Below are 8,813 nucleotides of genomic sequence, written 5' to 3'. Positions count from 1 at the left end.
CTGATTTCCCCGCAGCAGCACAAGCCAGACTTTCTTACAGGCTGTTAATATTTTCCACTCCAGTACCCAGTGCCAAATTCTCCCACGGCTTGCTACAAGTTTCCTGACAAGATACGCTTGTAGCACGATGTAGGGAGATTCACACAGGCAGCCGGGGCCAGGTTCACACCGCCTGGCAGCAAAGGAGAGCCTGGACATCCAGGTGAAAACTGGCCTCCTTGCCCTTCCCAAAGAATCCCTGGCCATGGCGGGTTTGCGCCATTGCGCCCTCCCTGAGGCGCGACGACACAATGTTTCCTAGGAAGGCAGACACGGGTGCCGCTGGCAGACTAGGAAACGCCAGGGCACAGCTCCAGGAGAGCAGTGGTGACTAAGCCATGCCAGGCCCCAGAGGAGCCCAAGGGACGCGGTGACTCAGAGACACACCTCTGGCTCCCCATCCTTCCCCCGCGTCCTCCGGCACTCAGGGGGTCAGCCACAAACCACGACGCGCCCCTACGGCTCCCTGGGGAGGGCACATGCTGTGGTAGGATGTCTGCACCCAGAAATCCCTCCCTGGCCTCCTCTGCTCATGTCTGGAGCTGCCATGGGGCTGGGCAGCGGTGGGATATGGCCCAGCCCAGGGGAGACAGCCAAAAGGAGAGATCAGAGCTGCCCAAGCAAGGGAGCCCCGTGGTTAAAAACTGACCTGGCAGGAGCCAGGAGACAGCAGAAACTGCGTCCGTGCTGGCCAGGAGACAGAGAAAGGGGCAAGTCATTGCTGGTGCTTGAGAGAAAAATAGGTCTGTTGTGGGGGGATCAGAACAATGCCCTGCCAGAACTGTACAGCTGCCGATAAAGGGGACAGGTAGCGTGAGTCACTTGAGTCCACTCATTCTTACTGTAACAAAAAGAAGACAAAAGCCCAAAAGCTGGTTTTAGAAGTTGGGTGACTACTTTCTCAAGGAAGCTGGGCAAAGCAGTGATCCACATGTCTGTCAGTGCGGGGGAGAAGATGCTTGGTGCAGATGCAGGACCTGGAGGGATGGCAGAGAGCTACCTGATGCCCTGCCCACGAGCATCACCTGGTGAGACACAGCCATGGCTGTGCTGCTCCATGCAGCAGAGTTCAACTGGCCACCACCAGCCTCTGTCAGCCCCAAGTCCTGGGGAATGACAGCAGAAGCAGGAAGGAACAGCACAGGAAAACACAAACTTTTCTGACAATGCTTTTGATGTTCCAAAACTTCAAGCTCCAAGGCCTGGAGTTGAGGGATGATATGAGGACCTGTACTTTCAATTTCTTATATGCTGGATTTTTAGCTACATGTTTAGTCTACAAGTATGTTGAAGGACACACAGAAAAAGAGACAAATCCACAAAAATCCCAAGCTAAACAATCCCATAAACACTCACGAGTTTTAAATTGGCCTTGAAATTTTTAGGTGGGTCAGTTTCTAGTTCTGACTTGAAGCTCTTTAATTGTTGAAGTTAGCGATACCAGATATCAAAAAAAACACCTCAGCAAAAGCCACAGCATACACAGCTCTCATTATTCTCTTAGTCAAAAGTATGTTCATAATTAATAAAAGTAGTAAGGAAAAATAGCACATCCTGATGAAAGAAGTAGCTCTACAACACTACATGTTCATTTTGCTAAGACAGTCCCATCTTCCTCTGTCACCTGGCTACAGGGATGCTGGTGTGCAAACACACACACACACACACACACACATATCACGCCCCCGAAACAGGGGATCTTGCCTGTTCCCTTACAGATCCAATCTGGGACTGTGGAGGTCCACCAGATCAGCACCTAGTGGGGAAAAATGAGTTCCTGGAACCATGGTCTACCCCATCTCTCTTATACAGGGGTAGCCAAGTACTCAGTAGGTAACACATATAGTTTGTTGTATATTTAAAAAAAAAAAAGATTTATACGTTTCTTTCTGAATCCTAGATGCAGCCTAATCATCACAGAGCCATTTCCCAGACTGCCGCAGCCTGCTCGGTTCAGTAGTTCCCACAATACCGTAAGTGTCAGTTTATCTTTTCTGGCTACATCGCTCCCAGTCTCCTGCCCTTTACTCTTCACTCACAGATCTCTTTCCCAGACAGCTACTATTTTCCATGCAGCAGAAGCAGCCGCAGTCTCTCAAACATATTATGACTTTTCCCAGTACCATTGTCTCTGTGTTTGCTGCTGCTTTGGAAGGGCGCAGCTTCTCCTCACTTGCTGATTTCCCTCTGGTCTTCCAGACATCATCTCACGTAATTTTGCCATGGCTTTACTGCCAGATCACTTGCCAAACCACTTGTAGGGGTTTTTTTCTGAGCCGTTCTGCAGAGAATCTGTGCTTTGGTTCTTTACTTGCCTCTCAGCAGCAACTTTTTTTCCCCTTGTACTCTACCAGCCAAAGATTATCCATATAAAGCAATGTAAAACACACCATTAAAAGGTCTCCTTGCCATAGTGTTCCCAGTTATTTTAGCTTTAGGCTTCTGTCCTGGGTTACTATAATATTTTTTTAAGTTCATTTTTCCAAGATCGAGTCCAAAAATATCCGATCTGACAGGCTCTGGTAGAACACTGCAGAAATACCTCCACAAAGCTCAGGAGTGCCTGCATGATTTACAGCTTTTGTTCCCTGTTTAGTTCAAAGTTTGGAAATGCTGGGATCTAAGCATTTGACCCCAGTTGTTTTCTCTCATTTGGTTGACAGCCCTTTTTGGCAGAGAGCTGCTGTCTTCTTGGTGTAAAGAACCAGACTAGTTGAAGTATTGACAGGTAGTGACACTTCCAGAAATCAGGTTACTCAGCACATAGAAATACTTAAGGAGTAGAACATGGCAGCAATACGTGGGTCTGGATACTAACCAATTCAAGCTCCTAAAGAGAGAATATATGCTAGTATGAAGATGGACCAATGGCTGGAGTTGAGAAATACTAAGGTTATCCAGACTGTGCAACAGAAACTTTTACCAGACCCTCAGCCAAACTGAGCACCAGAAGTGATTCTGATACATGAGAGTGGTGTGGTGTAAAGCTAATTAACATTGCTGCTGCTAATGTTACTTTCCAAAATGCTCTGCACCAAGCCAAGTGGCTGCACCATTTCTAAATGTTCTAGTCTGAAGTTGTGCACCATGTCCCCAAGTTTTGTAGCTGTTGAGCTCCTCAAATCAAGTTTAGACACTGAATAGATCCGCAGAGTTAATTAAGGGAGGTAAATTGTCTCTTCTTATTAAGTAGAACCGGAGAAACAGTTGAGGGAATAGGGGATCCAAAAGGAATGAATTGAGATGACACAGGGACTTAATTTTATACTCAGGAATAAAGCTTGTTTTTATGAAACAAAATGAGCAAGGTGGAGACACAGTGTCATTTCATGAAGGGACTGAAATAGAAGACAGAGCTCTGGGCAAGTGGCAACACCTTAATCTCTGAGCTATTAGAGTGCTGGTCTTATAAGGGAAGAAGCATCCACAAGACCTATAATATATTTTAGTATCACGTAACAGAAACTATTAAGCTCTGTTAATGAGCAGTCTCTAGAGTGAAAAGGACCTGGTGTCATGTTATGGCCAAGGATTTTATTGGAATACAGGATCATTGAGGAGCATGTTTAAAATCTTGATTAATTCTAAATATGGACTTTATTCCTTTTGGCATATGTAGTTTGTGTCTTTGAATAGATAATATGACATATTTATGTGTGAGATTATCAATTACTGTGTGATGAGTGATTAAATTTATATGTTCACAACCTGATTGACTTGACTGTTTTCAATTTTAAGAAACTCATGCTTGTATGGAAAGCATAAATCATCAGCCCGTTCTTAAAAGGCAATAATTGCCGAATAATAATTTATAATAGCAACATTAATATCAATTATTCTGCCTGTAAGAGCAGTTCCTGCATACAGTAAAATATGAACGTGAAAGTGGTAAGATTATATGTTCTTTTACTTCTGACTGTGTTTGCAAGGGCTCAGGCACTACCATGCCTGAAAGGGGCAAAAGCTTTTACAGTCCCATTTAACTACACTTCTGACAATGCAAATATCACCCACTTTGAAATTTTACCACTAGATACCTTAAATTAACAGTGTGGGTTCACTACCAGTAACTAATCTGGAACTAGAGCAAGGCTGCTGATGGAGAGAATCCAACAAAGAACTCTGGATAGGTAAAATAATGCCTCATAATCCCAGAGAGTTAACTAAATCGCTTTCTTTCAGCACAGTAGGTAAAATAGATGTGCGCATTGATAATTCACTAGAATTCACTAGGATTTTTTTTTATTCTTGCTATTAAGATTAAAAAATACACTGATTTGACCAGACATTTAGCACAGAGATTTACGAATGTTGAGAGACCCAGGGGGTTTTCCTCAAGGACAGGGAATACAAAAGACAACACGTAAACTAAGACACCTACTGTGAGTTTCTGCTCAAGGCTGGGGGTCAAAGGCACTATCATTTCAGTGGGTTTTGTCTCATATGTCATTTTCCTCAGTTTCAACCCTTCTGATTTTGAAGGAAAGCTTGAAAACAAGAAGTACTCATATAAGATTTTGCCACATCCCTGTACAAAGACAGCCCTAAACCATAATGCAAATATCCTTATGAACCTTACATGGGTCTTAGCTGTTAGACTTCAGTGGTCTCCACCAATGTTTTCACAGTGGAAGATTTTGGAAGTGGAGAATACCTGACAAGCAACCATCTATCAAAAGAGAAGCTCCTCTTTTGACCTCTGAAACCTCAGACAGAAGACAGAAACACAGAGAAAGGGCAGAGAAGAACATCATCTCGCCTCCGTATAATAGAAGTCCTAGATATCTACTGGTCCTGTTTCTCCCCTACTACCCATTGCTTGCCCTAGTGCTGTCACAAGAGGAAAGAAGGTAGGTGAATGATCCCAGGCTGCCAAGAATCTGTTTTTGCAAGAAACCTTCCAGGGGCAACATAAATGGCCACAGCAACAAAGCAGGGTGAGCTATGAAACCTGATGTGCCTAAGTACATCCTCTATCTCAAACAGCCTAAATGACTACAAATTGCCACAGACAAAGCCTGTGGTCATTATTTAGTCCCTCTTTGAGCAAAGTTTCCCTTAACTTGAAGGTGGGAAGTGCTCTGATGTTAATGGAAGGTCTCTGAGAAGAGAATATACCCCTTTGGCTTGTTATGATGATACTAGACACTAGTTTGGCAAATATGTTCCCAAATTTAAACAGCAAGCTTTAGGAGAAGAAAAGTACAGCCAAGAAGCACGTTGGCTTAAGAAATGAGCATGTTCACATAAAGTAAGGACTGACCCAAACTAGATCAATATATTCTCTGAGATTTGCTAAATAAAATATAAAAAATTGTTTTTGTATGTCTCTGCACTTCAACACTCACTGTAGAGACTGCAGTTATAGGTTCTTTGGAAATGCAAATTAGACAACAGTGCCTGATTTTGCCTGGCACAAGGAAGGGAAGCGCTAAAATATTTTGTGATGGGTCTGAGCCAGAAGTCTAGAAGACTAGATTTAAAGCTAGAGGTTTAGATCAATCTTTAAAAGAAAAGCTATTGTCACAGATTTTCTATTCCCACTGAATTCGGGACATACTGAAATCTCCTGACAACTGATATTCTCTTGAGATTTCCTACCTCCCTGTTTCCATCAAGTTTGTACAAAAGCACTACCTCATTTCATAGCTTATTTTGAAAACTTGCATAAGAAATGTGAGACCAAACCACAAAGTTTGGATAGCGATCTGTACTTTTTGCAAGTTTTGGGGGGGAGTATTAAGATTACAACTGCTCCATTTTGAATAACTCCCACTAGTTCTGAACTGAAAAAATATAACAAGGCTTGTCTGTAAACACTGGAACAAACTCTGGTCCAAGTTATGTCCGACAAAATAGTTGGGGAGGCGTAATTGGCCTGTTTTCCTCTCCCTCCTGGGACTACTTAATAGATATACATCTATTCCATCACTGAACATTTTCAAATTAAAGTCCATCCATTTTGTAATGCTTTCCTAGCATTGCCCTGTACTTTTACGTCAACACACATATTTCTATTCAAGAGATCATTACTATTATTTTAAAACAGATGGTTTGAACATAATCCACATAAATAGTGGATTGGCAGTGCCAGTCATGATGGCATGTGTAGAAAAGAGCTGGCTGATACAACAATATTTAAAGATTAGCAGCCTGAGACACTACAAATGACAGTGTCTCTTGCCACTGAACCTAATGCTTGCGCTATGGCGTTCAAAGAAAGGCACAGCAGTCATCGTGCCAAGAGTTCTGGTAAACTCACAGATTAAAAAAGAAAAGTTTAAATTTTACTGTAGGTATCTACTGAAAACAGTGGGGGGTGGCATAGACCCGTTTGTAGAAAGGAGGTTTGAAACTCACACTCTTTTCTGTCCTTGTGTTGGCATCAACAGATGGAGGGCTCACAAAAATCTGTGCCTTGGCCACTTCTGTGAACATGCCAGGCATGGCTTTGGCTTTTTCTCTGGGACACTAGGAAATTACCATTAATATAAAACATATAATTGTTTAAAATTACCTATAATCAGTGTCCAGTAGAACCTGCAAAAACACTGCACATTTTAGAAGCACTCTCGGTGTCTGTGCTCTGCAGCTGACCCTCCTGCAGCTGTAAGGATCTCAAGTTGCAGCTGACGGGAGGAATGCGACATCACTCCAAGCCGTCAGTTGTGTCCATGACACTTCATCAAAATACCCATTTAATAGCCCACATCTCTACTGTCTGGCCAGTTTATTCCCTCTGTTTGGGTTGCCATGCTGACTCATCTCCCCCACTCCTTAGCTTGTGCATATTCACAGAATCACAGAATGATTTGGGTTGGAAGGGACATCAAAGATCTTCTAGTTCCAACCTCCCCGCCATGGGCAGGGACACCTCCCACTAGACCAGGTTGCTCAGAGCTCCATCCAACCTGGCCTTGAACCCTTCCAGGGATGGGACAGCCACAGCTTCTCTGGGCAACCTGTTCCAGTGTCTCACTACCCTCAAAGTGAGGCAAGAATCTTTCCTACCATCTAATCTAATCTAATCTACCCTCCTTCAGTTTAAAGCCACTCCTTTTTTTTTGTGTCTTGCTTGCTTGTGGGCCTATGAGGTCCCCTTGACCAAGCTAGGCCCAAAGTTTTCCTAGCTACAAGAGCATCTAAGACTGGTTTGGATTTGTCATTAGGTAACGGATGCAAATCCTACTTACTGTTTTGACAGACAGGTCCTTATTTTGGGTCAAAGAGCAACATTTTCACTGAGGACAGGAAGGAGAACCGAGACCCATGCAACACCCCATAAATAATAAGAAACTATAAAAACAGCAGGGCTGTCAGTGTGGCTTCCATTGTTGTTTGAAGAGAGGGGATAATGTGCCAGTTTGAACAACAGAACTAATAAAGGACACATTTTTAATTTCGGTAGCTAGTCGAGAGACTGAAAACTTCAAGTGCACGACAAATCCTTTGAGGGTTTACACGTGGTGCACATTCACAAGTCATGAAGTCTGCCCACAAAGCTTGTTTAACCACATGACACTTTAGTAGAACAGCATGTTCAAAGTGCCACTGCTGCCTTCCTGGCCATGCGCTGACACGCCTCAAGGGTACTGAGGGGATTTATCCAGGACCTGGGGGGTGGGGAGGGAGGGTGAAGAAAAAGATAAATTGGTTGAAGACTTAGCTTGCAGACTCCTAAGAACATTACAGCTTATGTGGAAATGTAAAACAACTTTCTGTTCAAGCCATAACACACTAACAGAAAAACCACTTAAAACATCTTCAAACTATCAAAGTCAGAGATGATTTGATAGAACCTCACAAATCCCATAATCTACTGTAAGTAGTAGCTAAGACTTTGGCTTCACCCATGTGTCTGCAACTGGGGAAGAAGCAGGAGGATAATTTATCCAAGTCTGGGGTAATGAAGTGTTAACAAAAACCATATGAAGTTATTACTACAACCACAGGCCACAGAATGTGAAGGAAGGAGGATCTCAGGAGACCTACCTATTTTCAGTCATCTCCTGCTTCATAGTTCATGGAAAGGTGTTCACCAAAACAGGAGGCAAGCAACAGAAATTAAGTGATTCATTAGGCCTAATGAACAATGCTGATCATATCATCTCTAAAATACAGTCAGCTGACATTGATATATACATACTTTAACTCATTCTTCCCAACTTTATTAGGTACATATGTCTACAGCAGACACAAATGAAACATTCTACAACTAGGCTCCAAGCCAAAAACTAATTTATTCTTTAATGTGGTAGTGATTACTTGGTGGTTCCTTGAGCAGAGATGACAGGTCTGAGCTAATGGAGTTGTACTGTAAGTTAATATAAATCATGACAGAGCAATTAATTACAGAAACCACTGCAAATCCCTTTGTTAGTTTTCCCCATCACCAGAAGGATTTAATAATGTTCATTTTGCTAAGTTCCAGTGACATTTACAAGTCTGAAACCATTTTTAATCAAATCAATATCTCTGGCTGCTAAATTTAGTTGTGCTTTGCTAGCAAGTCCTGGAATGCATCGATACTAATGTTTCCTACCTTCTGTTCAAGTAAATTGTACTGAAACCCTGCACTTCCTCTTCATTTGTTTACATTGAGTAATTGGGATTATTTTTTTAATGAGCAACATAAGAAATAAGTGCATCCAAAGGAGTTAGGAGACAGTGAGCTAGACAGATATACAAATATCAGTGCTTATGATGCATAGTTGAAAAATTTAAGGAAATTTCCCTTAATTAGCTGAAAACACTCCAAACCAAAGAACTGTGGC

Source organism: Neopelma chrysocephalum, unplaced genomic scaffold (genome assembly GCF_003984885.1).
Source record: "Neopelma chrysocephalum unplaced genomic scaffold, ASM398488v2 Primary Assembly neopelma1_59, whole genome shotgun sequence".
NCBI classification, from domain to species: domain Eukaryota; kingdom Metazoa; phylum Chordata; class Aves; order Passeriformes; family Pipridae; genus Neopelma; species Neopelma chrysocephalum.
Note: the sequence above shows the minus strand (reverse complement) of the source record.